Source organism: Schistocerca americana, chromosome 8 (assembly GCF_021461395.2).
Source record: "Schistocerca americana isolate TAMUIC-IGC-003095 chromosome 8, iqSchAmer2.1, whole genome shotgun sequence".
In the NCBI taxonomy this organism is placed as follows: domain Eukaryota; kingdom Metazoa; phylum Arthropoda; class Insecta; order Orthoptera; family Acrididae; genus Schistocerca; species Schistocerca americana.
This window is the reverse complement of record NC_060126.1, coordinates 186,997,440-187,024,847: the sequence shown is the minus strand read 5'-3', so window position 1 is coordinate 187,024,847 and position 27,408 is coordinate 186,997,440. Positions and strand designations below refer to the sequence as shown.

At 42.5% G+C, this 27,408-nt stretch overlaps 1 protein-coding gene and 1 pseudogene across 3 annotated transcripts in view; both read left to right on the top strand.

Annotated features, from left to right (window-relative positions):
• The window catches only part of LOC124545362 (mucin-19-like), a 545,233-nt gene that overhangs the window by 413,273 nt on the left and 104,552 nt on the right, over positions 1 to 27,408 (top strand). The gene's annotated exons all lie outside the window — the stretch shown is intronic.
• LOC124546403 lies at positions 7,001 to 7,118 on the top strand (annotated as a pseudogene).

Genomic DNA, 27,408 nt, shown 5'->3' with positions numbered 1-27,408 from the left:
GTCATATCACGAATCATGCAAAGTATTGAACTTTTTGAAATACTTTATCTTCCCAAAGCATTTTGCTCGATATGGTGCGTATCACATTGCGTTTGTTGAGTATTAGTTTCGTAAAACAGCATTTTTCTGACATTGTCGATGTTTAACTGGTTATAGCTATGAAATTTAAAGTTCACTTATTTTAAAAAAATCGCGAAAAAATTCTGAAAGTCACATATGGTGTGGATCAGCGTTGAGTCTCCAAGCGTGATAAGTTTTTCCTTCGTATACTATGTCATCAGAAAAATACTGGTGCTACGGACACGTTCCATGAACCATTGTTCCTTGTTAGTTTTGCAAAATTACCACTAAGACTATAGAAAACTGATGACAAAGAGCCTTCTTACACGAGTCCTATTAAAGTACTAAATTAAAATTATCCTGATGGATTATTCGTGCAGTTTTGTGTCAGATAGGTTAGATTGAAAAATTACGCAGTATCTTAATACGTGGCAGATCTGATTCTGGAGTTCTACAGCATTGTTTTAATGCAGACGATGTCGCCGGCCTCTGTTCGAAGGCTGGTTTGTTGCAGCGCTCCACTCTATACTGTGCAAGCCTCCTCGTATTCGCATAACTAATGAAACCTACATCTTCTTACTGCGTTAATCCCTTGGTCTTGCTCTACAATTTTGACACGCTCCATTCCTTGAGGCCTCCTTACTGTACTGGCCAAATAACAAAGCTCATCTACTACTTTTAATGTCCAATTTCCTAATCGAATTCCCTCAGCATCCCCTGATTTAACCCTAGGATGCATGGTGCCGAGAACATACATGGATGCATATACAGGGCCTCCAAGGCCCTGCCCTAATTTAAAATTTTCCTCTTTTCATTTAATCATTCTTTGGAGTTAAATTTATTTCTGTCAAATTTATTGTCGTATTGAAAGACTCCTAAGATACAGTAACAGGATCTGGTGGGCCTGATTAACATTTTATTATTTTTTTAAAAAACTCTAAGAGAATTTTTAAGAGTTACATCCATTTACATACAACATATACAAATAATTTTATTAATTCACTTATAAGTTGCAGTTTACATTTTATAACATTTATTACAACCAATTTCTTCAATTAAAACATACTCATTATTCAAAATATTATGTATATAGCCAATATTTTGACAAAAAGTTATTATTCATTGTTCACATAAAATTTCATTTTTCTTAGTTTTCAACATGTGACAAACAAGAAGCACAAAGAACGCCACTTTGTTCCTTACAAATGTTGGTTTTACACTTAATGCATGTCATAGCACTTTTCCTGTTTTTTTTTTATATGGACAATAATTGCATCTTCTTCTTTTTCCTGAAACATGTAGTTGATTCGGCAATATGACATCTTTTTGAGCACCACATCTTTGTATGGCATCAGTGATTTTCTTTGGAAGATTAGGGATCTGAATACGAAGTTCCAGTAGTGATCTTAGCATTTCCTTTGCTAAATCTCTTACGAACAAACGCTTTTTATCACTTCTTCCTCTATGGTTTGTCAGATGTTGGGCGGAAAATAAAATTTCGCTGTTCATTGCTGCGACGTCCACCATATTCATTCATAATGCAAATGGCCATCTTCTTGTTTGTCTATTGCAAGAGTAATAACGAATTTTCTGGTCCATTTGATCTACTCCACCCTTCGTAGAGTTATAGAACTTTATTATATCTGGTTCCTTTTTTGCATGAGTTTCATCAATGTTTCTGTCGTAATGCATTGTGCTAATGAGAACTACAGAGTTTTTCGTTTTGGGAACATAACTCACCATTGTAATGTCACCTCTAAATGCAAACAAGGTGGAATGAATCGCTCTTGAGGCAGATGGTTTCATCTCATTAGGAATTTCTGGTTTATTTTGTTTGATTGTTCCCACCACTGTAATTTGCTTCTGAAGCATCTCTTTTGCCAGCCGTAGACTAGTAAAGATGTTGTCAACAGTAATATTTTTTGATGATCCTTCAATGCTTTTAGCAAGATCTTTCATCACATTCAATCCAAGATTTTTCTGAATGGGTTGACGGGGCTTCCTTCCCGTGTAAACAATTCCGTCTAAAGCATATGCAGATGTAGCATCACATAAACAAAATATTATTATGCCATACTTGGCGGGTTTAGAGGGCATATACTGTTTGAAGCTCCATCTTCCACGGAATGGGACTAGATATTCGTCAACTGTGAGCGAATAAATGGGAATCACTCTATTTCTACACTTGTCAAGAAATAGTTCCCATACATAGCGAACAGCTACAAGTTTGTCATCTGCAGATCGAGCTTCACGGGTACGTCTGTCGTCAAATCTAATCATTCTCCTTATATCCTCGAATCTATTTACTGACATGGTGGCCTTATATGTAGGATTTGCCTTTTCATCCAAGAATAATTCTCTAATGGCGACATCCCAACTCTTCTCAACACCAGAAAGCAGTAAAAGACCACGAAAACCCTCCATTTCAGCAAGCGAAACGTTTTTCCACGTTTTACCACTTAAAGCAGCCACTCTTTTGCCTTCAGTATTTGTGCAGTTGATGATTTCCTCTAGTATTTCCTTGGAGATGAAATAGTCCCAGGCATCCTTAGGTTTACAGGTTTTCAAATCACGGGCTGGAACAGGTGCCTTCTTTACGATATTATGGACAGGCGTACGAAAAGTTGCAGGAGGATCTAATTTCCAAATCGTTCCATTCCTACTAATGTATGTGTGGTCTTCTCTACGTTTTTGTGGTGGTTCTTCATTTCCAGACTCTGATGAAGTAGTATTGTCGGAAGGACTGTCATCTGCATCAGTATTCACATCTGCAGGTTCATTGGCTGATTCTTCACTATTTGCATCTTCAAAAATATTTCCTTCCTGGCAAGAATCACCTTCTTCAAACCACTGACCCAAAACACTTTCAAAATTAGCTGCATTTGCGCTACTGACACTCTTGCTTTGCGTGTCGAAGCCATAGCAAAGGGCGTGTCTCTCGAACAGCAGCTTGTGCAGCACTAAGAGAGTCATACTCGTAACAGTATGTGCCTTGCAGCAACAAACAAACTACAGTAACAATGAGGCTGACAAGAGCAGCACAGGATAACAATACTGTGCAATAATAAAACATTTGATAGCAAAAAGATCGATAGTACACCGACATCGCCAGTATGTGTAAGTAATGTGCATTATTTTTTAGTTATACTATTACTACTACAGCTGCTGCTGCTGTAGGCACTCTTGTTGCTGGAAATACCACTACAGTTATTGTTGAATTAATAACTGCTCCCAAACAAATGTTGAAAACAATATAGGCTAAAGAACATTTATAAATGTGTGAGGGCTTCTGAAGCCCTGCTTATGCATTCACGGTGTATGGGTAAACGTATTGAATTATACAAAAAACTTAAAAAGGTATCTCGTTCAGACATGATAGGAGGAATGTCACAGTGTTAGTGAAAGAGTCCCGGAAAGCAGTTTGAAATCAAACAAAATTACAGAATTTTTTTAAAAAATGAAGACATACAAGGGCCTCGGAGGCCCAGTATATGCATCCTAGGGTTATTTCGAATGCATTTCATTCCCCTTGCTCTACCCTTGCCATTCGTCTTATAACCCCTTTTCAAGGACACTTGCCCTCTGTTAAACAGTTCTTCCAAGTCCTTTTCCGTCTCTGACAGAATTAAAATATCATCGGCAATTCTCAAAGTTTTTATTTGTTCTCCTTAAACTTTAATTTCCTTTGCAAACTTTTCCTAACCTTTCTTTAGTGCTTGCTATGTCATCGTTAAAAGCAAAAGCAGGAGAGGTGGACTGGGACTAATTAGCAACATTGCCGTCTGGATCGACACGAATTCAATTGCGAACTACGTAACTTACTGAGAAGGGTGAATACCGCAGTTCGTTGCGTTGTTTTCGTATATCCCTGTCAGTTAAGATCTCAGCAATGTACTGTACCGTCTGCAACGCCGCGAGTCTGCGACCAACTATCCAAAATGTGTTAAAATACAGTTTTGTGAATATAGTGCAAAGTAATACGCATGCATGAAACAGAATGTTTCCCTTTTATCCAATCAGCTTGGTCTAGACCTTGGGTTGTTTCGCCTGTTGTAACTTGCCGTTGAGCTGTCAGCTCGTGTAGAACGGAAGCGTGCAGCCCTGTGAGTTAGTATAGTGTGACACGGCCCCACAGATAACGTGCCCTATCGCTCGTACTGTGCGTCCACGTTCAGAGGTCGATTGCACACGTCGCTTTTGAAAGGCGTTGCTGGTGTAAGATATCCGTTTGGAAGCCATTAAGTCGCTGCAGCCGTAATGCAGTTTCCAGACCCAAGTACAGGATGAAAAGTTCCGTGTGAACGAGTCTTTAATTTGTGCACGAAACGACGCATTCTGCTGCTTTACATTATTCTTTTTTAAAGTTTCCTTTTAATCTGCTTTCCGAATGACTAGTTGCGACACATCTTTTATAAAAGTTATTTATCTTATTTGCAATTCGTAGTTTCAGAATCAGTGTCTTTATATACATGTTTTCCAGAACGTTTTGTCAGCTAACACAGACACTTCTGTTTCTATGTCCTGGCTTTACCCTGCGGCTTTGCGGGGTCGGCAGATTATTTATTGGATTTGGAATGTTAGCGATAGGCAGTGAGGCCGGACACCTTACCTGCCGTCGCCAACTCACACACGTAACATATGCACCCCATCTACGACTGGTGTTACTCCATGTGAAAGTGAGCGAACGTGTTCTAAATGTTCGTGAAGCGTGTAACTCAGGCCGAACGTGGGTACCAGCTCGGTATTCACCTTGTCGGATGTGGGGAAACCACCTACCAATCACATCAGGGCTGGTTGCCACGCCTGTCCTAGTCGTTCATCAGCCGGCCTTACCTATCCAGGGGGCCGGCGCGCCTCCCCAAATGCCGGAGGCGACGTGCTAACGCGCGTGGATCCCCAGGCGGGTCTTTGAGCAAACAAGGATAATCCACATTATTTAATATCTATGTGGCCTTTTCATAATCCACATGGATAATAAGACTGTAAAAAGTTCACACACGAAAGCATATATATTAATCTTACGAACGAGATTTTCATATTATTATTGTTATTACTATTATTATTATTAGTAGTAGTGGTGGTAGTAGTAAAGGCTCCTAGAGCGACAGAACTTAAATAGTTCAAGAAGTTCCAGTGACACAGCTAATGCAATTTTCATACAGATGATACCAGGTACTAGGGATGCACGTTTTAAATTGGTGATTTAGTAGTTACAGGGAAATTTTGTAGACTGCTTTAGTGAAAGCGGCAACACCTTAAATAGAGACGAAAAAGGCTAACAATAGGCTAACATTCTTTTTTATTAGGCTAACATTCTTTATCATTTTTATTTTTGAAATATGTTACACTTTAAGTTTTCTTAGCTTTAACCTTACCACGACGAATACGTGTAGCGCAGTTTTTTTATAGGTGGCATATAAACAGCCTACTGAGATGCCCTTCTTGGTCGGCTTAGTTTACTTTTTGTTGGAGAAACGAGGAAGCAGTCTGTTGGCTGCAACTAGGAACGTTATGATTAAAAGATAAATTTCGTGAAGGAGTTTTTAGATTCCATTTTGATTAAAATGGGATCATCGATAATCGAAGCTTAGCGCCCTTACGATAATTTTATAGACAAGTAAAATGTCCACAATTTGTACCGAAAGAAAGATAAACATTCTGTAAAATGCTAACGGTGAGACTACGCTAATAAATGCTACACTAAACATCCGATAGTGTAGTGATACCAGATTCCAATCTTCTTAGTTTCAGGAATTCTGTTTATTCAGAAAGCCATTTATTAAAAGTACCGTACGTGAGCAGGAAAGAACAGTAAAATCTCTTTAACACTAAACTGATACCTGTGTACCGAAAGAGGATTGACAAGTGCTGCTTAAATACGCTGTGAATAGTACAGTTACGAATGTGGCAGCGAGTTATATTAACGTCCAGTAAGTACTGGGTGGTTATAATTAAAGTAAAACTATTCACGGAGACCCATTGTGGACTATAATTATCGTATGACAGCGAAACTTGGTAGATATGCTAATGCGTTAATGCGGAAACGATTAACGGTGAAAAAAATTAGTTCCAATTTTGGCGGTGTACAGCATTTCGTCGAAGACTTAGGTGCTCATATTGAACAAATTGTGTAAATGGCGGTTAATAATAAAATCAACATTATGCCTTTCTCACTTGTTCGACTACTTCTGCCCACATACCGTTGCCGACATTTTGTGAATGGTAACGTTTCTATACGTCTTTCTTGCACAGTCCCAGATTTGCACCTGATTTCCAAAGTTGGAACAAATTTTTTCCCAACATAAATTGGTTCCGCATTAACGCAATAGAATATCTTCAAAGTTTCGCTGCCGTACGATAATTACAGCTCACACTGGTCCTCTGTGGGTAGCTGCACTTTAATTATAACCATCCGATAGTATGCGGCTCACGTAACTCTTTTCGCAGCGGGCACACACGTGAAACTCGGTGAAGGATGTTCCGGGCACTCCTATTTTACCTAATTCTGTTAACGCCATTGTCCATTCGTAGGCGCTGTGTCGAGAGCGCCATTGTGAATGTTGTGAGTAGCAAACGATAACAGACTACAAAAAGCTGAATTATTTCCCACATTCAACAACTTCATTTGTACTGTTGCAATGAACGTGATAGGAATGCATTTATGATTCCTGATTTAGTTCAAATTACCTTATTTTGATCTATGTTCAGTAACAAGAAGTCGTGATACTTGTAGATACGGTGTGCACTTATTTTTTACTACGCCCAAAATGCCGAAGCTATACTTGAAATAAATAATAAATTATACTAGAAGAGATAGGATAATTTGTACCGACAATCATTCGGTTACTTTTGTGATTTCATACATTTTCTTTGCTAGCTGTTTAGTCGTCGGTCATTTTAAAAGCATGAAAGAATTTTTTTCGCATCTGTTGACCTGTCTGCCAACAGCCTTGCCGCAGTGGTAACACCGGTTCCCGTCAGATCACCAAAGTTAAGCGCTGTTGGCCTGGGCTAGCACTTGGGTGGGTGACCATCTGGTCTGCCGAGTGCTGTTGGCAATGTAGAAGGCAAAGATGGTTCTCATTGGCATTTGAAACGTACATTTCGTAGCATAGTTCCTTCAATATACAATGCATGCTGGCAGAACATGTACTATACCTTTTCGTTAGACTACTTGACTACTAGGGTTCTCTGTAATACTTGCATGGTTCACATTAAGTTCAGAAGTTTGTCATATAGTAACATCGGAAATACGGCTATGCAATATTGGGGAAGACTGCAAAAGAACGACCCAGGCGAGGTAGCTTTGGGAAAATGTCCATTCGGAGTAATGAGGAATCAAAAAAATTCCGATGCAAATGAAGTGAAAATATACTTCAGATTTATTTTTGTTCATAGTTTTCTTCAGGGGGCAATTGAGAGCACGTGGTTCACGTAAAATTGGATCAAGCTCCGGAGAAAGATTCTCTTTCTCAACTTGGAAGAAAGCTCACCAGTAATGTGCGTACATATCACCTTGCGAAATGCGGTAGCGTTTCGCTTCCCGCGCCCGGGTTCGATTCCCGGCGGGGTCAGGGATTTTCTCTGCCTCGTGATGACTGGGTGTTGTGTGCTGTCCTTAGGTTAGTTAGGTTTACGTAGTTCTAAGTGCTAGGGGACTGTTGACCATCGCTGTTAAGTCCCATAGTGCTCAGAGCCATTTGAACCATTTTTGAACCTTGCAAAGATTCCATCACTCATTATCATATGCACGATTCCTGTGATATTTGCTATACAAGCATCGCTTTACTATGTTTCGTCAACCGTTGTTCATACTAAATTGCTACTAAAATATCCGAACTATCGTATGTCTTGTTGTTTATCCGTTTTAGTGTTTTCAGAGGTCTGGCAGCATTCGTTTAGTCTCCCCTGTGATGTCTGTATGTATTCGACGAAGTGCATGCGTTGTTCTCGTATTGCGATTCAGACCTATCCCTTTGCAGATATTTGCCGACGCTTCTCCCTAAATGTAACATACTACCTTTACCATTCACATGTAATACCACTGGAAACTTCGTTCTGACGAATACGTGCAAACATGATTTTACATCTAACATCACGGTGCTACTGTTGATAACGACAGTCATTAGAGGAGCGATAGGCACGTCCTTCCTTTGAGAATTAATGGGATCGAAGGAAACAGATGGACCTTTTCCCCATTCACTAACCCACTGCTTTTTACCTTGTATGAGAGATACAAAGAAACTGTCATCGTAATGGATCATAAGGATGCTGCAAATTTTTACGTGCACTGTTTCAAGAGTGCCGGCCGTTGTGGCCGAGCGGTTCTGGGCGCTTCAATCTGGAACCACGCGACCGCTACGGTCGCAGGTTCGAATCCTGCCTTGGGCATGGATGTGTGTGATGTCCTTATGTTAGGTAGGTTTAAGTAATTCTAAGTCTAAGGGACTGATGACCTCAGATGTTAAAGTCCCATAATGCTCAGAGCCATTTGTTTCAAGAGTCATCCGTCGTCGTCGTCGTCGTCGTCGTCGTCAATCTTCTGTAGTTTAGAAACTGATTTTAAAATAATCCGCTGAAAATCATATCCCTTAGTATTCGCTTTTCAGTGTGCAACATATTTTATCTAAGTCAGGGAAATCATATCGGACGGTTGTTGGAAAACTTGGTGCTAAATGTTGGGCTTGGATTAACGCTGATGTGATTTTGAAGTACGTTTTGGAATGCAGAACTTTAATGCTGGACAGTTCGTCTCATTACGTGATGGTGCCCGAAACAGTACCTAATGAAAAAGTGATCAGACTGACGTTGAAGGGATTGAAATTGTTTTTAATAGACTGATGAATTCATTATAATAATTATTATTATATTTTTGTTAGTAACGTCGACCAGTGACGAAATAGATCCTGGCTTATGTACGACAGTGCCTCGCATTGAACGGAGTCTTTTAATTTCTTAGCTTACAAAAAATTTATTTTTCCGTTTTCGGAAATTCTAAAAGAGTTTTACTGTTTCAGGTCAAACCTGTAATTTCTCGGAAGCGTATGTACAATCACATCGTATTTATCCCAGGTAGATCTGCTAAATACAGTGTCAGTTCTGGTTTTATATCACACGATTTGACATTTCTTAGATGTTTGCAAATTCTAAGAGGAGCAGGAAATGATTGGAAAACAAGGATGTGAATCATGGACAGCAGGGAAAGTGAAATGAAATTTCTTGAAGCATTTTGTTTACGGTGCTGGACACGCCTGTTTAAAGATAAAGTGGGCAAATGAAAACATGCCATTTAGGAGATCAGCAGAACGAAGAAGTGGATTGGTCACACAATACGTCAATCTGCACTTATACATGTCGTAGAAGACAGCGACTGGAATTTCTAAAACAAGCTACACATGATACAGGCGTCCCTAATTATGTAGATGACATCGTCTAATAGATTGATACGGAGCTGCCACCTAGACGAAGATGATTATGAATTCGTGCAGAGATACAAAATATAGAACTTCGCTAGTGTGCGTGACATTAAATTCTTCCAGCACTGGTTAAATCTACATCCATACTCTGAATAGGGTCTGCAGAAACTTACCCAAGGGGGCGGGGGGAAGAGAAGCCAAGACGCTGAAATTGTCATTTATTTGTATTCGTGAGTTGCTTAGATTCGATACGTGCCATGCCACAAGAAATTGTGTATGTGGCACAAAAAAGTAATGTACCCCAGACAATTGGTTGTCCATGTTTTGGCGGAGGAGGCGAGCGTAGCAACTACCTCACACACGCCTCTGGTACTCCGCAAGCCATTGTGAAACATACAGCAGATTTTTTCCCTCTACTACGCGTAATTGTATCTTTCCGTTTTATTCACGTATTGAGCATGCTTACATAGACGCTTCTGTGTTCGGCGAAATTAGTCTAACCTTGTCTTCGAGGACCTACGGAAACAACGGTAAAAGAAAAAAAATCATTTGTGTAAAGGTATGATAAATTGATTATATTCAATTTGAAACTCCCGCCGCAGGATGCTGTTCTCTCATTGATTTTTATTTTTTTTTCTCTCCAGCCGTTTTTGTTAGTGTTAAGTATATTATGTAAGATAACCCAGAGCACTAGAGCTGTGTTCTGTGGAGGAACTGAAGCCACCAGATAAGTTGTAGGATCGAATGTAGGCGCTAATGTTATCGATATATTGCATTTATATACACAACTTCAACTAGTGCTCTGCTCTCCTCTGTTGGTTGGAGTGCTCGGCTGTCTAGCATTTTAACTGCAGCGTAACACTCAGATTCATTGTGGGACACAATTGCTCCATGCTTCGCATTTAACGAATTTGTCTCCTTTGTTTGCGTCTCGCTTTATCTGTCGAGCCTAACTGTAGCTAGGCACTGTTGCTGTTTACATTCCGACGCCGGAGACTATTTCGCCTGTGCATCGTGTTGAGAAACCACCCTAGTGGACCTGTCTTCAGGACACACCAGTGTTGCTTGTCAAAGCAGCAGTCTTCTGCTAACTGAACCCGAAAGTAAACGCCCGCTGCTTCAGAACAATGCGTGAGCCGTACCACTAAAAGGTTTCTTCGGTTCGACCGGGGGAAGACCAGGTAGCAACAGTAGTGGTAGACGGAGTGGGGTGCTGCCGGAGCGTGCGTGCGTGCGCGTGTGTGTGTGTGTGTGTGTGTGTGTGTGTGTGTGTGTGTGTGTGTGTGTGTTTTGGGGGGGGGGGGGGGGGCTTGTAATCAGTCAACTTTCAGCTTGATGGAGCAACGGCATTACACGGCGATAAAATCGGTTTTGCATTACCGTGACGACCATTTCTTACGTAGCAGCCATGTTGTTGTATCGGAGGTGCCTTAAACTATAGTGAAACATGAAGTAGAAAAGAATGATCCATTATAACCAAGTCCAAAATTAATTAAGAGTCCGTGGTCCTACGGATGCAATAAAGAGCTTTTTCAGAAATCGCGTGAAATCCCATAGTGAACGCAACAGTTGGCATGTAAAATTTTGTCACAGAAATTTACCGGAGCGGCCTCTTTTGCGCCAGTAGTTTATGAACTTTATCAACTTTCAATATAGGCTACTTGCACATGCGATGGGGAATATATTAACAGTGTTACGAAATCAAATTTCCCGTGCAGGTTGTACGAAAAATAGTACCCGAATTTTATCGCATCTTAGTGGTGGACAGGAATATTATTACTATTATTATTATTATTATGTCTGTCTTGTGCAATCATAAGAAAAATTCGTTTACTAAAAAAGTTTAGCAAATTCTGATTCAAACCATTTATTCCGCTAGTGTGATGCTGTCGCTAGCAACTAATGATGGCGCGATGTAAAACACATTCATAGCCACTGGGTGAATAATGGTATAATCCTTCAACTTATTTTTATTTGATTGTAAATCCAGTCATGGACCAAAAATTTTTGTCAATTAGATTACTAATTTCGGTCAGCGATGACCACTTTGGACCTAAAAATAAGCAAACAGGGGTAGCTTGAAGTACAATGTTTCCAAATTACACAAAATACAGTAAGCAAACATGACAAAAAAATCTTCGTTCTGCTTCACTAGCGAACTGCAGATGCGTTATTTTATTACCAACTATTTGACAAATCCGCCATTGCCCGGGCATTCATTTTGCCAATTTTGTATTAGAAACGGAAAAAAGTGAACCGTGTTTGTGATGTGATACCGAAATGGCTCTGAGCACTATGGGACTTAACTGCTGAGGTCATCAGTCCCCGAGAACTTAGAACTACTTAAACCTAACTAACCTAAGGACAACACACACATCCATGCCCGAGGCAGGATTTGAACCTGCGCGCGGCTCCAGACTGTAGCGCCTAGAACCGCTCGACCACTATGGCCGGCTGATACCGAAATAATTTCATTTCTTACATTTTGTAATGCATATGGATTCCGTTTAATAATTGTACTGTTAATTTTGTAACATCATTAGAACTAGATTTTTAATGAATTCTCCCTTTCCTCGAAGTGGTATTTGTATAAAATACCCTAATTATGTCCAAGGCCAATAGTTTTTCATTTAATTACATGCAATCGTGAACCGTCTTATGTGCTCTCGATTGGTGGGTGGATTATGACGGCACAGATTGTCCGTTAAAAAATATTTGTTCTGCTTTGTCGGTGAGCTGCAGACCTGTTAATTCATGATTCGACCGCATTTTGCTATGGTATTATATGTCTTTTGTCACATAGTTACTATTAATTTTCAATAGAACCACCTTCATTACAATTTTATTTTAACTATAGCTCATGAACAGATGGTGTGGGATAAACAGCCCTGATACGTCCAGTGACATTTTATACATTTTTTTGTGTTCTTGCGCGAGCGCGGTGTATGCGCTACATAGGCTTTTTTTGCTCTGCTTCATTAACAAGCTGCACACTTCGTTTTAGAGATAGACTGCATTGCATAATGATACTCCGTAATTTTGTAACGTAGTATAATGTTTAGTGAAGCTTCATTGCGTGTTACACTTCATTTTGAATTTAGTGTTTGCTGAAGTCAGCCCAAACAAACAGTGCTCATCACATCTTCTCACATTAGCCTAGTCCGATATTTGTTCTGTCGATTTGTGTTAACAGGGACAGTAAAACGCGAAGAATAAACAGATCCTACAGCGACTCTGTAGCGGTACATACTTGGCGGTAGCGGTCAGCGCGTACCGAGACAGTGCTGTCACTGCTAGATTGTTGTTTATTCTTCGCGTTTTACTATCCCTGTTGACACAAATCGATAAACCGAATATCAGACTAGGCTAATCTGGAACCGCTGTATCGATAGGCACGTAAAATTTCCCTTTAAAAATCATTTTGTCTGTAACAGAAACAAAGCGACTTTTCTGTCGACATTGCACGTCGTATGGAAGACGTGGTGAGCTTAATTTGTCTGGACTGACTCCAGCTTCACAATGCAAAAACAAAATTCAGAATATCTGCCGAAACACCAGAGAGAATGCACCTGATGACTTTACGGAGAGACACCCTGTTTTGAAATGCATTTGCGCTAAACTCTGCCGAAAAGATTTTGTACATTTAGTTAAAAATCTATTAAAATTCTGTTAACTGACGTGCAGCAGCGATATCTAGCGTGCCAGAATGCATGTGCGTCAGTCGCTGCACAGCAGTATATTTAGTTACCTAAAATTAGCAACATGTGTGGTGTAATGATGTCCATGGTACTCAAAATTTCTCGTTTTCTGACAACACTTCTATGGCTAAGTAACGCGACTTTACCGTCACACAACGCGTACACGAATTGTATAGTATACTGCATTTACTCAGGTATTGAAACGTTTAAATTTGCTTACCGTGATTTCTGATTCTGTATTTTGTGTAATTTGGAAACATTGTACGTCAAGCAACCTCTGATTGTTTTTTTGTCTGAAGATGGTCATATTTGACCGAAATTAGTAACCTGATTGATAAATGTATAGTGGTTTGTGATTGGATTCATAATAAAATAAATAAATCCTGGATCACTGTACAGCCGAACTGTGACTATTTCGTTAGTGGATAATCCCTGAATTCTTTTTTTCCTGTAATTAAAAAGCATGGCTACTTTGTGTGAAGAACAGGTGGCCCGGGTGGGGAGGAGATTGTTACGGTCTCCTCCCCCCCCCCCCCCTCCCCCGAAGACCGGTTTGATGCAGCCTCGCTAGAATGTCTTGTGCAGGTCTCTACATAACTGCTGCATCCTACACCTGCTTAGTGTACGCAAGCTTTCGTGTCTCGTTACAATTCTTACTCCCCTCACTTCGCAGCACTCCCAAATTACCTATATCTTGATGCCTTGGCGTGTGTCATTCCAGCAGATAACTTCTTTAAAGTAAATGCTGGCATCAGCCGAAGAATTGAAATAAAGGAGGTTCGCCCGAACCTCCTGATGTCAGTCAGATCGGTTCTAAACGTTGTATGTCGTTAGAGTACCAACCAAAACACGGATTTGGTTCGTGCTATATGCACCAGAACTACGCATACAGGAAAAGCGTACCTGTGAACAATTATCTTGTAGATCTCGTGTGGGTGAGTTGGAAGAACAAGAGGTCGTCGTTCAAAAGGTCCTGTGTTCAAGTCCCACTGATGACTTTTTTAGTGTTTACGCGTGTAACATTTTCCTGACATGTGAAAGGAGTTTTCGGAGCTCGTAGCAATATTCTTTTGCCAATCTGCTTCCGCTTAGTTAGTTAAAAGTAGCAAACCTATAGAGTACATTTGTATAGATAGGTGTGGCGTTCTGTCGGACATTGGCGACAGAACAGACACCACTCGTGATGAAGCAGCTAGTGCATTTGTAGCTACATAGAATAAACACAAACAATCGGAACAGTAGAATAAAGAAACAACTGCATCACAGGTGTGGGTTCACGCATAATACAGATGAAAAAAATTGTGACTATTGGGATTCTAACCCAGAATCCTTGGTACGACGATCTAACGCTCTACAGATTACCCCACGGAAACAATATGTATTAGCTACTCACAATTATGCTTTTCCTGTGCTCCGCAGTTCTAGCGTTACTTTTATTAACGTTTACGCCCGTTCTACTGGACGACAGCACATAGTACGGAGTAAATCGGAGTTTTGGTTGATAATCCATCGATATAAAACGTTTGGTTCCGATCAGAGTAACTGATATCTGGAAGTTTGTGTGGAAGTGCCATAGTAAGGAACATTGATATCTCGTGTGAAATGGTATCTACATGCCAAACCCAGTAGTGTGTAAATGGCTCAGACATCCACGGATGAAAATGCAAGCAACAGATTGCATGCGGTTTAACAGCCACTGCTGTTAACATACGAAAGGAATGTTTGCGCGCTTACTCCTAAGTGTTAGAAAAAATGGGGGATGCACCAGATGTTGGTCCCGGTATCTTGGTGGAATGAAGCATGCCGCGATGCAATTCGCGCGCGGAGACGTGCTCTCCGCGTTTTTAACAGCCATCCGACTATAGCAAACTGCGTTCATTATAAGCAGTTGCGTTCACAGTGTCGTCGCGTTCTTCGGAATAGGAAAACAGCTAGCTGGATTTCATTCACTAGTTCTTTCAGCAGTTCCACTCCCCCTTCCGTCGTGTGGGCCAACCTGCAACGGCTCTGCAGGACCAGAATCCATTCCCCAATTTCCAGCCTGGCACAGTAGACGGCGTCATCGCGGACCCTGCTGCTATCTCCAACACTTTGGACCGCCATTTTGCGGAGATTTCGAGCCCACTCCCACTATCGCCCTGCATTCCTCCGTCGGAAACGAGCGGAGGAGGCTCGTGTGATATAATGCCACCTTTACTATGAGGGAACTAGATCGTGCTCTCACTTCATCCCGATCCTCCGCCCCAGGGCCAGACAATGTTCACATTCAAATGTTGCAGCATCTTTCTCTTGCGGACAAGCACTTTTTGCTTCATACGTACAACCGCATCTGGGCAGAGGGCACGTTTGCCAGACATTGGCGCGAAGCCACTGTCATACCCATACCTAAGCCCTGGAGGACAAACACCTTCCTCAATTTCCTGACCACTGCACAGCGTGGATTTCGAGCGCACCGTTCTGCAGTTGACTATCTCGTCGCTTTGCCCACCCATGTCATGAATGGTATTCTGCGGAAATCGCCGATTGTGGCCGTGTTTTTCGATTTGGAGAAAGCCTTCGACACCTGCTGGAGGACTGGTATCCTCTGTACTCTCTACACGTGGGCTTCTATGGCCGCCTACACCGTTTACTTCAGGAATTTTTAGAAGACCGAGGTTTCATGGTACGCGTGGGTTCTGCCTTGTCGGACACCTTCATCCAGGAAAACGGCGTGCCTCAGGATTCCGTCCCAAACGTCGTCCTGTTTGCTCTCGCCATTAATCCTATAATGGCTTGTCTCCCGCCGGGCGTCTCTGGCTCCCTCTTCGTTACGATTTTGCCATCTATTGCAGTTCTCCACGGACCTTTCTCACTGAGCGGCGTCTTCAGCGATGTCTCGATAGTCTTTACTCATACAGCATCGACGATGGCTTTCGTTCTTCCACTGATGATTTATGGCCGCGCAGTTGGTTTCTTCCTTCGTCTTTACATCTTCGGCCTGTTGCTCTTCCTTTCGTTGAAACTACGAAATTCCTGGTGCTCATGCTCCCCTCCCACGTGACCTACTTGGCAGCTCGCTGCACGTGGTCCCTCAATGTCCTACGTCAGTGGTACTTCGTATGCAGCAGACCGAACCATCCTCTTCTGTTTGTACCGGTCCATTGTCCGTTCGAAACTAGACTAGGTGTTTCGTTTACGTATCTGCACGTGGATCCCCCTTACTCCGTCTCAATACTATCCACCATCGGGGCATCCGTTTGGCCACTGGTGCCTTTTACACCAGCCCAGTTGAGAGTCTGTAGGCAAAAAGCTGCCGAACTACCGCTGTCCTATCGCTGTGACTTTCTCCTCAGGAGATATGCAAGCCGTTCGTCTGCCATGTGTGGCCACCCATCCTATGCCTTCTCCTTCGATGACTCCTTTGATCGCCAGTATGGGGCGTATCCGACTTACGTTACCTCCTGGAGTTCGGTTTCGGCTCCTGCTCCGGCAGCCTGACTTCACGCTACCTGCAACTTTCCCGGTGGGTAGAAACCCTCATCACCTTGGCTTTGTGAGGCGGCCCTTATTCGCATTGGCCTTCATTCGCTTCCTAAGGACACTACTCCATCCTTGCTCTATCGCCTTCAGTTTCACGACCTTCATATGGAACTTCGTGATTGTACTTTTGTGTACACAGATGGCTCTCGGACTGACCGTGGTGTCGGGTGTGACTTCGTCCTTGGCGCCGACGTTTTTCGGTATCGGCTTTCGGAACACTGCTCAGTATTTACAGCAAAGCTCTTCGCCCCGTATCAAGCCACGCAGTACATCCTGCGACACAGACTTTTCAATTGGGTCATTTGCTCTGACTCTGTAAGCGCTCTTCGAAACCTCTTGTGTTCTGAAGACCGTCCAACGGGTCCAGGAAATCTGTGACGTGTTCACACCTGATGGAGCCACTGTAATGTTCATATGGATTCCTCGTCCCGTCGGTCTGGCAGGAAACGAGGCCGCTGACGCAGCTGCCAACGCTACAGTCCTCGTACCTCAGCCCACTAATTTTTAAATACCCTCCGATAATCTCCTATTGCCGTCTGTCAGCAGGTGGTGTCACTTTGGCGTCACGACTGGTCCTCCCTTTATGGAAACAAGCTCCAGGTTATTAAACCTCTCCCAGCGGCTCTCTCGCCGCGAGGAGTTCATTTTAACTAGGTTGCGTATTGGGCATTGTCTTTTTAGCCATTGCCATTTAAGTGGTGCTCCCCCATCACTTTGTGCACAACTTTGGACGGTCTGCAGTTTCCTGACGGAATCCCCTTTTTTTACCCTCTTACGTTCCCGTTTGGGTTTGACGTCTGGGTTACCGCCGGTTTAGCAAACGACGCACGGGCTGTCGACCACGTTTTACTTCTTATCCGTCGTAGCAGTATGGCGAAGGCCATTTAATTTTTAGTTCAGGACTTCCATTTTAGTTGTTTTTGAGCTCTAATACAAAATGAAACGAAACAAAACAAGACCACATATGTGACAGTCTTGAATGGAAAGTAACGAAAAATGAAAGGAGAACGTACAGTGGCAGAAATGAGGAAAGGAATGAATATATATATTCAATTAATTACTGCAAAAGCTTCTCCAGCACAGCAAGCAAGTCTCGCCACTGATCGCTAACCTACGCCATAACTGGTAAAAATGTTTATTCTTGAGTTATCAAATGAATTGTTTCAAATCAAACGATGTAAAGGTTACAATACAGCAATCAAGATAAATAAAGGCATTTATCATCAGTAACATGAATGCATGTGAGAGCACAGATTGCAAGAAAGCAGGACGTCGTTATATATATAGTCAACGAATGATTCTCAGACGTAGATTTACCAGATGCTCCATTATATTCGTATGGAGAATCAGTTTTTAAAGATTAAGAATTTTTGATTCACCTTATATAGGCGAGCGAAATTCACATTGTCTGATGTATTGATATATGCGTTGATAAGGAAATCGGTGCATTAACGCAACTTTCGTAGAACGTAAACGTCATGAACCGTCGAATACAGCCATGTGAATTGCGATGTTAAGTAATAAACTCTGAAATTTATGTGATTTCGCCACGTGTTGGAATTTCTAATCTTTCTATCCTTCACATACTCATTTGGCATTCGTTCAGACGTACACTGTGGCACACATGTATTTCATTTATAATTGTGCAACAAAAATCTACTAAAAACGTGTTAGTAAGATCGCATTTGCTTAGAGATCTATTGAGTGTGTTCGCGTAGTTATCTTAGGAGTTACAGACACGAAGATTTGTGATAGACGGAACAGGGTAAACATAGTTGCCTGATTTATAAGTGACTTATTCAGAGGAATGACACATGTTCCAAGTGCAACTACGCTACTGTATCTCTAGATTTAGACGCTACTGACAGTTTGGCGAATACTAGTACCTTGCATGCAGTCTGCAACAACACCGTGTCGTTCCCGCTAATCGAATGAAGTATACTTCACTGTGTGAGAAATAAGAGTCCTGCAATTTACAAGGGGGCCATCAGATCTGTTAATCATGGATTCTGATGAGCCTGCCTCGTTGTCCATGGGTGCGAGCTCGCAACTGCCGAGTTACGTGTCCATTTCGGACTCGATCCGCGATGATACCTCTGTGTCGGCTTCTTGACCAGTGCCCGATTTTTACCGCGTTGCTCTACGCCCTTTTATCAGGCCACACAGTACATCCAGCGACACGGGCTTCCAAATTGTGACATCTGCTCACTCTCTCGTAGTGCTCTTCAGAGCCTTCACACGATGCACTCACCCACCTGTACAACGGATCCTAGGTTGCTTACTGTGGGGGAAGCTAACGTGGTATTCCTGTGGGTTCCTGGTCACGTCGGCGTGCCAGTGAACGAGGCTGCCGATGCAGCTGGGAACAAACTCGGGGACATTAAACCTCTCCCAACAGTGTCGTCGACTTCCTTTCGGCCCTCATGTCGCCAGGTTGTCATTTTAGTCCAGCTGCGTGTAGGACAGTGCCGTTTTAGTCACCGCTGTTTGTTAAGTGGTGATCCTGCCTCACTCTGCTGTCTCCTTGACGGTGAGCCACTTTCTGATCCGGTGCCCACTTTTTTTAACTGTTTACGTTTACGCCTATGTTTGCCGTCTACTATGCCAGATGTTTCAGTGGATGACACGCGCCCTGTCGATCGCTTCTTACTTTTTATTCGCCGCAGCTGCATGGCGAAGCAAATTGGACACACCCTCCCCATGCGCGCATGCGCGAGGACTTGCACCAACAATGTTTTCCGTACTCACGTTCTTGTCCTTAGCTGCTCCTCTTTTAAACTTGACTGGTTTTTGCCTTTTTCGCCTCATGTTTTTATTTAGTACTTGTTTCTCCTTACGTTATGATACGGGCGCTTATCACCTTAGCAGTTTTGCCCCGTAAAGAACCAACAAAAAAAGTACTAACGGTAGAGGTATAGTAGATGCGCATGAAACTTCCACAGTTTTTTTTTTTCGCAAACTAGAGACCGTCACACTAAAAGTCGCTACCCAGTTGTTCAGGGCAGGCCCCTCTATAACACATCGAAGATTAATCAAAACCGAGCGAGGTGGCGCAGTGGTTACACACTGGACTCGCATTCGGAAGGACGACGGTTCAATCCCGCGTCCGGCCATCCTGATTTAGGTTTTCCGAGATTTCCCTAAATCACTCAGGGCAAATGCCGGGATGGTTCCTCTGAAAGGGCACGGCCGACTTCCTTCCCCATCCTTCCCTAATCTGATGAGACCGATGACCACGCTGTCTGGTCTCCTTCCCCAAACAACCAACCAACCATTAATCAAAATCCGTGATTAACAGATATCATGGTCCCCCCTCTCAGATTCCTATGCATTTCACCTGGTAGTCATTCTATTACGGTGGTCACACGAGAAACCCTTTAGGTTTTGTGCCATTAATTAAAATAGATTCAGTCAGTAATGACATACGGCTCGCACATTGTGAAGTCACACCTATGGTGTTTTTAATAAGGGAGAAGTAGAAGCCGACCTCGGGGAAGATCAGTTTGGATTCCGTAGAAATATAGGAACACTTGAGGCAATAGTGACCCTAGGACTTATCTTAGAAGCTAGATCTAGGAAAGGCAAACCTACGTTTCTAGCATTTGTAGACTTAGAGAAAGCTTTTGACAATGTTGACTGGAATACTCTCTTTCAAATTCTGAAGGTGGCAGGGGTAAAATACAGGGAGCGAAAGGCTATTTACAATTTGTACAGAAACCAGATGGCAGTTACAAGAGTCGAGGTACATGAAAGGGAAGCAGCGGTTGGGAAGGGAGTGAGACAGGGTTGTAGCCTGTACCCGATGTTATTCAATCTGTATATTGAGCAAGCAGTAAAGGAAAAGAAAGAAAAATTCGGAGTAGGTATTAAAGTCCATGGAGAAGAAGTAAAAACGTTGATGTTCGCCGATGACATTGTAGTTCTGTCAGACAGCAAAGGACTTGGAAGAGCAGTTGAACGAAATGGACAATGTCTTGAAAGGAGGGTATAAGATGAACATCAACAAAAGCAAAATGAGGATAATGGAATATAGTCTAATTAAGTCGGGTGATGCTGAGGGAATCAGATTAGGAAATGAGACACTTAAAGTAGTAAAGGAGTTTTGCTATTTGGGGAGCAAAATAACTGATGATGGTCGAAGTAGAGAGGATATAAAATGTAGACTGGCTATGGCAAGGAAAGCGTTTCTGAAGAAGAGAAATTTGTTAACATCGAGTATAGATGTGTCAGGAAGTCGTTTCTGAAAGTATTTGTATGGAGTGTAGCCATGTATGGAAGTGAAACGTGGACGATAAATAGTTTGGACAAGAAGAGAATAGAAGCTTTCGAAATGTGGTGCTACGGAAGAATGCTGAAGACTAGATGGGGTGATCATATAACTAATGAGGAGGTATTGAATAGGATTGGGGAGAAGGGAAGTTTGTGGCACTACTTGACTAGAAGAAGGGATCGGTTGGTAGGACATGTTCAGAGGCATCAAGGGATCACCAATTTGGTACTGGAGGGCAGCGTGGAGGGTAAAAATCTAAGAGGGAGACCAAGAGATGAATACACTAAGCAGATTCAGAAGGACGTAGGCTGCAGTAGGTACTGGGAGATGAAGAAGCTGGCACAGGATAGAGTAACATGAAGAGCTGCATCAAACCAGTCTCAGGTCTGAAGACCACAACAACAACAACAACAACAACAACAACAACAACGTTAGCAATATCTAGAGAACGTAAAAGAGCTTTATGCGATCGATAATCTCATTTTATGTGGCGTTAGGTGATGTCGTGCTAAGAAGACGGTTCTTATTGGTGAACAAAATTTCGCTCGTGTGTAGGTGCGAAATAAGTCGGCGTCTAATTCCCTAGCCCGTGCAGACGAAGAAACAGATACAAAATGATCTTCCCCTTCTTACGTCAGAGAAGGGTATCCTTGGGTTTCGTGTTACGGAAAAGTATCTGCGCATGTATAGCTTCTATTTCCTCATCGGTACTGCGTTTTGGGTGTTCTTTTGTGCAAAAAGGTTTTGCAGGTACACGCCCTACCTTACAGCGAGCTCTACAGACTCTTGGCTAGACTTACTGAGTATCTGACCACATAAACATGTACACCTTGCAAATTACTAGAAGAAAGTGACTAGCGTAAGGGTCACTTAGTCGCAGCTTCGGGTTTCTTTCCTGTTCCATTAACAGTAACACTGAGTTATAAGAAGAATTATTGTTTACGCCCCTCTGAGCGAGCTATTTTTGTTTTTCTCTTAACGTTTTCTACGGGAGTGTCGTGCAGGTCGCTCAAATTTGTTCATTAATCGCTCTATAATAATCACTTATTAAGATTTTAGAAGTGCGTTTCATTACATACTACGCATCACTTAAATACGTACCGTCTTAGATTATACAACATTTCTTTTCCTCCACGACTTGTCAGACAGATATAACCATTTAACTAAAAGGTGTTATCGATCGAAGAGGCAACTCACTGGTATTAAATACAACTGAAGGTTCTTCTCTTCCCTCGATTTCACATCTTTGTTCAACCATATGTGACTTCCAGATATTGGCAGCCACGTAAACAACGTTCAAGATTCGATCTCTCAGGTTTTCTTGGCGCTATTGATTAACAGTGCGCTTCTACATCTACATGCATACTCCGCAAGCCATCTTACAGTGCCCTATACCACTGCTAGTCATTTCCTCTCCTGTTTCACTCGCAAATAGAAAGAGGGAAAATCGACTGCCTCCGTATGAGCTGTGTGTGTGTGTGTGTGTGTGTGTGTGTGTTTTCCTCTAAAGTAATGTTGCTTTTCCTCCAGGGATTCCTATTGGAATTTCGGAAGCATCTCCGTAACACTTGGCGTGTTGTTCGAACCCACCAGTAAGAAATCTAGTAGCTCACCTCTGAATTGCTTCGAAGTCTTCGTTTAATCCGATCTGGTGCGGATCCCAAACACTCTAGTAGTACTTAAGAATAGGGTGCATCAGCGTCCTATTTGCTGTCTCCTTTGCATATGAACCACACTTTCCCGGAATTCTCCTAATGAACCGAAGTCGACCAATTCGCCTTTCCTGCCATAATTTTCACATGCTCGTTTTGTTTCATATTTCTTTGTAACGTTACGCCCATATTTAGACGACGAGCGTGTATCAAGCAGGACACCACTAATGCTGTATCTTAACCTTACATGTTTTCGTACTCCCTTTGCATTAACGTACATTTTTCTAGATTTTCACCTGCTAGTCAGTAAACAAATTAGCAATTTTGTCTAAGTCATCTTTCATCATCCTGCATTCACTCATCTGAGACACTTTCTCGGAAACATTAGCGATCCTATCTCACTTCCTTGGAACACTCCTGATGAAACCCTTTGACGAACTTTCGCCGTCGAGGACAGCACGCAGAGTTCTGTTATTTAAGAACTCTTCGAGCCACTCACATATTTGTTAACCTATTGGGTATGCTCGACTTTTCGTTAACAGTCTGCATTGTGGCAACGTGTCAAATTCTTTTCGGAAATCTAGAAATATTGAATCTGCCTATTGCCCTTCATTCATATGTCGCAGTATATCCTGTGACAAAAGGGTAAGCTGACTTTCGGAAGAGCGATGCTTTCTAAAACCGTACTGATTCGAGAACATAAGCTTCCCTCTCTTAAGTAGATTTATTATACTCGAACTGAGAGTATATTCAGGTATTCGTCGCTTGGAACTTTGCCTGGGCGAGAGATTCACGATAAATGCAAGCCAAGTAAGGAGCCGAAGTGGGTGTGCGGTTCTAGGCGCTGCAGTCTGAAACCGCGAGACCCCTACGGTCGCAGGTTCGAATCCTGCCTCGGGCATGGATGTGTGTGATGTCCTTAGGTTAAAGTTCTAGGGGACTAATGAGCTCAGAAGATGAGTCCCATAGTGCTCAGAGCCATATTTTTTTCTTTTTGTTTGGTCATTTTTTGGTCGTTATTTGCGCGTTTGTTTTCAACCGAAAATTCAAATGGTTCAAATGCCTCTGAGCACTATGGGACTCAACTGCTGACGTCATTAGTCCCCTAGAACTTAGAACTAGTTAAACCTAACTAACCTAAGGACATCACACACATCCATGCCCGAGGCAGGATTCGAACCTGCGACCGTAGCGGTCTTGCGGTTCCAGACTGCAGCGCCTTGAACCGCACGGCCACTTCGGCCGGCCAACCGAAAGTACAACAGTCTTTGCTTCCTCAACATTTTCCGAATTTCTTTGTTAATCCACGATGGGTCGTTTCAGTCCTTCGTCCACGGCACGTACTTATCCAACGATCGATTTACAATATGTCAAACTTTGTCCAGAATCCCTCTGCGTCCATCATAATGGAACTACATGATGTTAGTGAGTTGTCTAAGTGAGATGCTGAAAACTGCTCATATGCTGTTTCTAACTGAAACACTCTCCTCGTCTTCTTAACGGTTTTATTAACTTTCGTAACCATAGTCGTCATGTCTTCATGGTCACTAATCCCAGCCTCTATACTGAAGCCGTCGATAAGGTCCGGCCTGTTCCGGGTGTCCTGTCGAGTTGCTGTTTCCATTTCCTGCACGATATTTCGACGATACGCCCAGCCATCTTCTTCAGATGCTGCGAGTTTTGCTGTTACGGTCACTCGCTGCCTGATCCCCGCCAGTCTGGTTGGAGTCCAGAAAGCGAGTACACACGACAGCAGAACTCGCAGCACCTGAAAAAGATGGCTGGGCGTATCGTCGAAATATCGTGCAGGAAATGAAAACAGCAACTCGACGGGACACTCGGGAAGCACACAGTTAAACATTGAAGATTATTTATTTCGTGATACCTTCGAGGAAGTGCTCAGTCCAGTCGCAAAGCTGGCCAGAGATCCAACAGAGACTGTTTCCGTCAAAAGAGATGAGTCAGCTGGAGAATCGAAAACTTTTTGAAGATGAAGAAACGTGCAAGTAATTCAATTATTATTGCATCCTCCGACTTAAGCTTACTACTTAAATAGAGAAAATCTTAGGCCAGATGAGTTTCGCTTTTATTTCGAAAGCATCTTCTGAGGTCATTCTGGAAATAGGCGTACGAATGTTTGTACTTCTGGTTGTTACGGATTAAAAACAGTGTTCCTTTATAAAGTTGGCGTGCAATTTACTAACAGTGTTTCTGTTTCTTGTTCATGTATTCTGCAAACGATGCTTTTTCCTTCGTCGTTCGGAGGTCGAGATCGAAAGAGACTTCGTTGTACGCAAACATTTGGCATTCTCTTGCCTTTTTTGGAAGTACTTTTTCTTGCGATGCATTGGCGTTCTTTGCACTTCACCTCGCTTAAGAAATACAACGTACATGTGTTTCCATTCAGTAGTGCGTTATTTATGTTTGTTCATTTGTTTGTCGTGTAGGATGTGAGCGTTGCCAACCCGTGAATTTATACTCTTCCTGATTATATCAATCCATTGATTCTAGGATAATCTGTGAAAAGAGCAAGTTGGGTTTCACTTGGTTTCACACGATATGTTTTATCAGGCAGAATTCATGCTAGTTTACGTAGAGATTATTTGGTTCCAGGTGTGTTTGTTCGAACTGAGAGTATTTTCTAGAATATAAATTCCACAGTGGGAGTAATATGACGTGTGTTTTACACCAGTTCTGCTAATTTTACACCAGTTCTGCTAATTTTGTGTGAATTACCTGTGCTGCCTACCAACAAATGTCTAGGCACGCACCCGACAGCGTGCGCTACTTAACATGTCCCGAAACATCGCATATAAAAGCGTGACTCTTCCGGGGCACATACCTCAGGTTCTGGTGGTGATAGAAAGGTAGGGTCAAGTGTCTTGGACGGCCCTTGGGCTAAAGACGATTTATACACCCAACAGTGGATCGCCTTGTGTCACTATCGTACAGTACAGGGTGAAAGTATGATACTACGCGCTTCCTTCTGCTTAGACCAGTGGAGCAAATCGGTTGTTTCTTTTTGCATTTGATGTGGTCTATGGTGGACCTTGAACTAACGGTGGCACAATCAGTTAAAGGACGGTTCCTTAGGAAACTCCAAAAAGTTTTTTTTTTTTTTTTTTTTTGCCATTTGGCGTACGAAAATCGAGACACTGACTTAGACAGCTAAGCACAACAAAGGGCTGAATTTTTTACGGTATGTACCTAAGCTCCCGATCACGAACCTTGATATTTTCTTCGTTTCCGAGATGCAAAAGTTCAAAATTACGCTACTAGTACATGTAAAATACGCTCGTAATTTCCAGTTTGAGGCGAAAATTCGGTTTATAAAGTGACGTAGCACGGAGAAATATGCTGTAAATTGTCGCCGTTATCTTATGTTGTAGTACTAAAACAAATGTAAAACTTTTTGCACATAAAACCCGACCTGAATTGTAAAATTAGTTCCGTATTTCAGTTTAACGTAAGGAAACTTTGGTTTGGCATAGACCTTTCAGTGCTCTGCCGAATTTTTCTCCCATCTCATATTCATATAGTTCCTCTTCCGTTCTTCCCTTTCTGTAATAGAAGTGTACTTCGAACTACGCTAGCTAATAAAATACATCAAATTTGTTGTAAGACAGAGAATACCATATTCTTGTTACATTGCCTTCAGATGTACGTATGAAAAAGGGAAGAAACTCTTAATAATCTCATCTAGTTAGCAGCATGTATAGAGCACCTCTGTCATCAACTCAGCTTTTTCCAGATGGTATTGGCCAGCGCGTTGAAGACATGGCATTGTCGGGTGGGGGAGGGGGGTCGGCAACATTTTTATTCTATTTCAGTGTGTGCAACAGTTCAGGAAGCACAACTTGTTTTTGAAGGTACTATAATTAAATGTGTGATTATTAGTCATTGTTGCGGCAACTGGAGAGGACAGACAGGGTCGCAGTAAGGGAACTTCGCAAATCTTCACTCTAGAGAAGATTTTAACGCGTTTCGTCCGCTTTCGTAGCAGCGACAGATACATCGAGGACAGGCCAAAGGAACGCCTTTGCAGGATGCCCACCAATGCCTTAACGCTACCGGTATGCATAAGTTTCTAAAGATTAAGTATCCTTGTTACACGGAGCCTAATCCAAAGAGTCAGTGAAGTGATCAGAAGTCGTCTCCAAGCCGGAGACAACTTCCAAACAATGACTTAACAACGAGAGCAGCGAGACTGAGCAGAATATGGCGCGTTGCAAATACAATCCGGAAGAGGCGAACTGGCAGCGCCGCAACCATGCCAATTCGCCGGCACGTCACGCGCCCACGTGACTGGGCCGCTTCCGGCCCACGTGGTCAGCAGGGCACGCGACCATACACGGCAGTGCCCAGTTGCCTCCGCCAACGCCTGCAGTAAAGATACGCAGAACTATACTCTTCATTGAAAGTTTCACACGGAAGTGTTTACGTTGCTATATATATATATATACTGTATATATATATTTCCGCGTTTGTTATTAACCCATTGGGATGTGCGTCTCGCGGAATCGCGAAACATTTGTGCTGAGAGCTCCCGCTCGCACATTGCCTTATTGGCGAACAGACTCCATCTGCGTTACCCTCACGACCGCTGGGATCCACGCCATGCTAGAGCCTCAGCATTAACGCATCGTAGAACCAGAACAACAAAACGTCAAATTGTAACTTCCTTTGTCCTGGACCGGAACTTGAAGCCGAGAACTTTGCCTTTCCCCGGCAAGTGTTGTACCGACTGAGTTATCCACGACCCGCCCTTACAGCTCTTACTTCCATCAGGACCT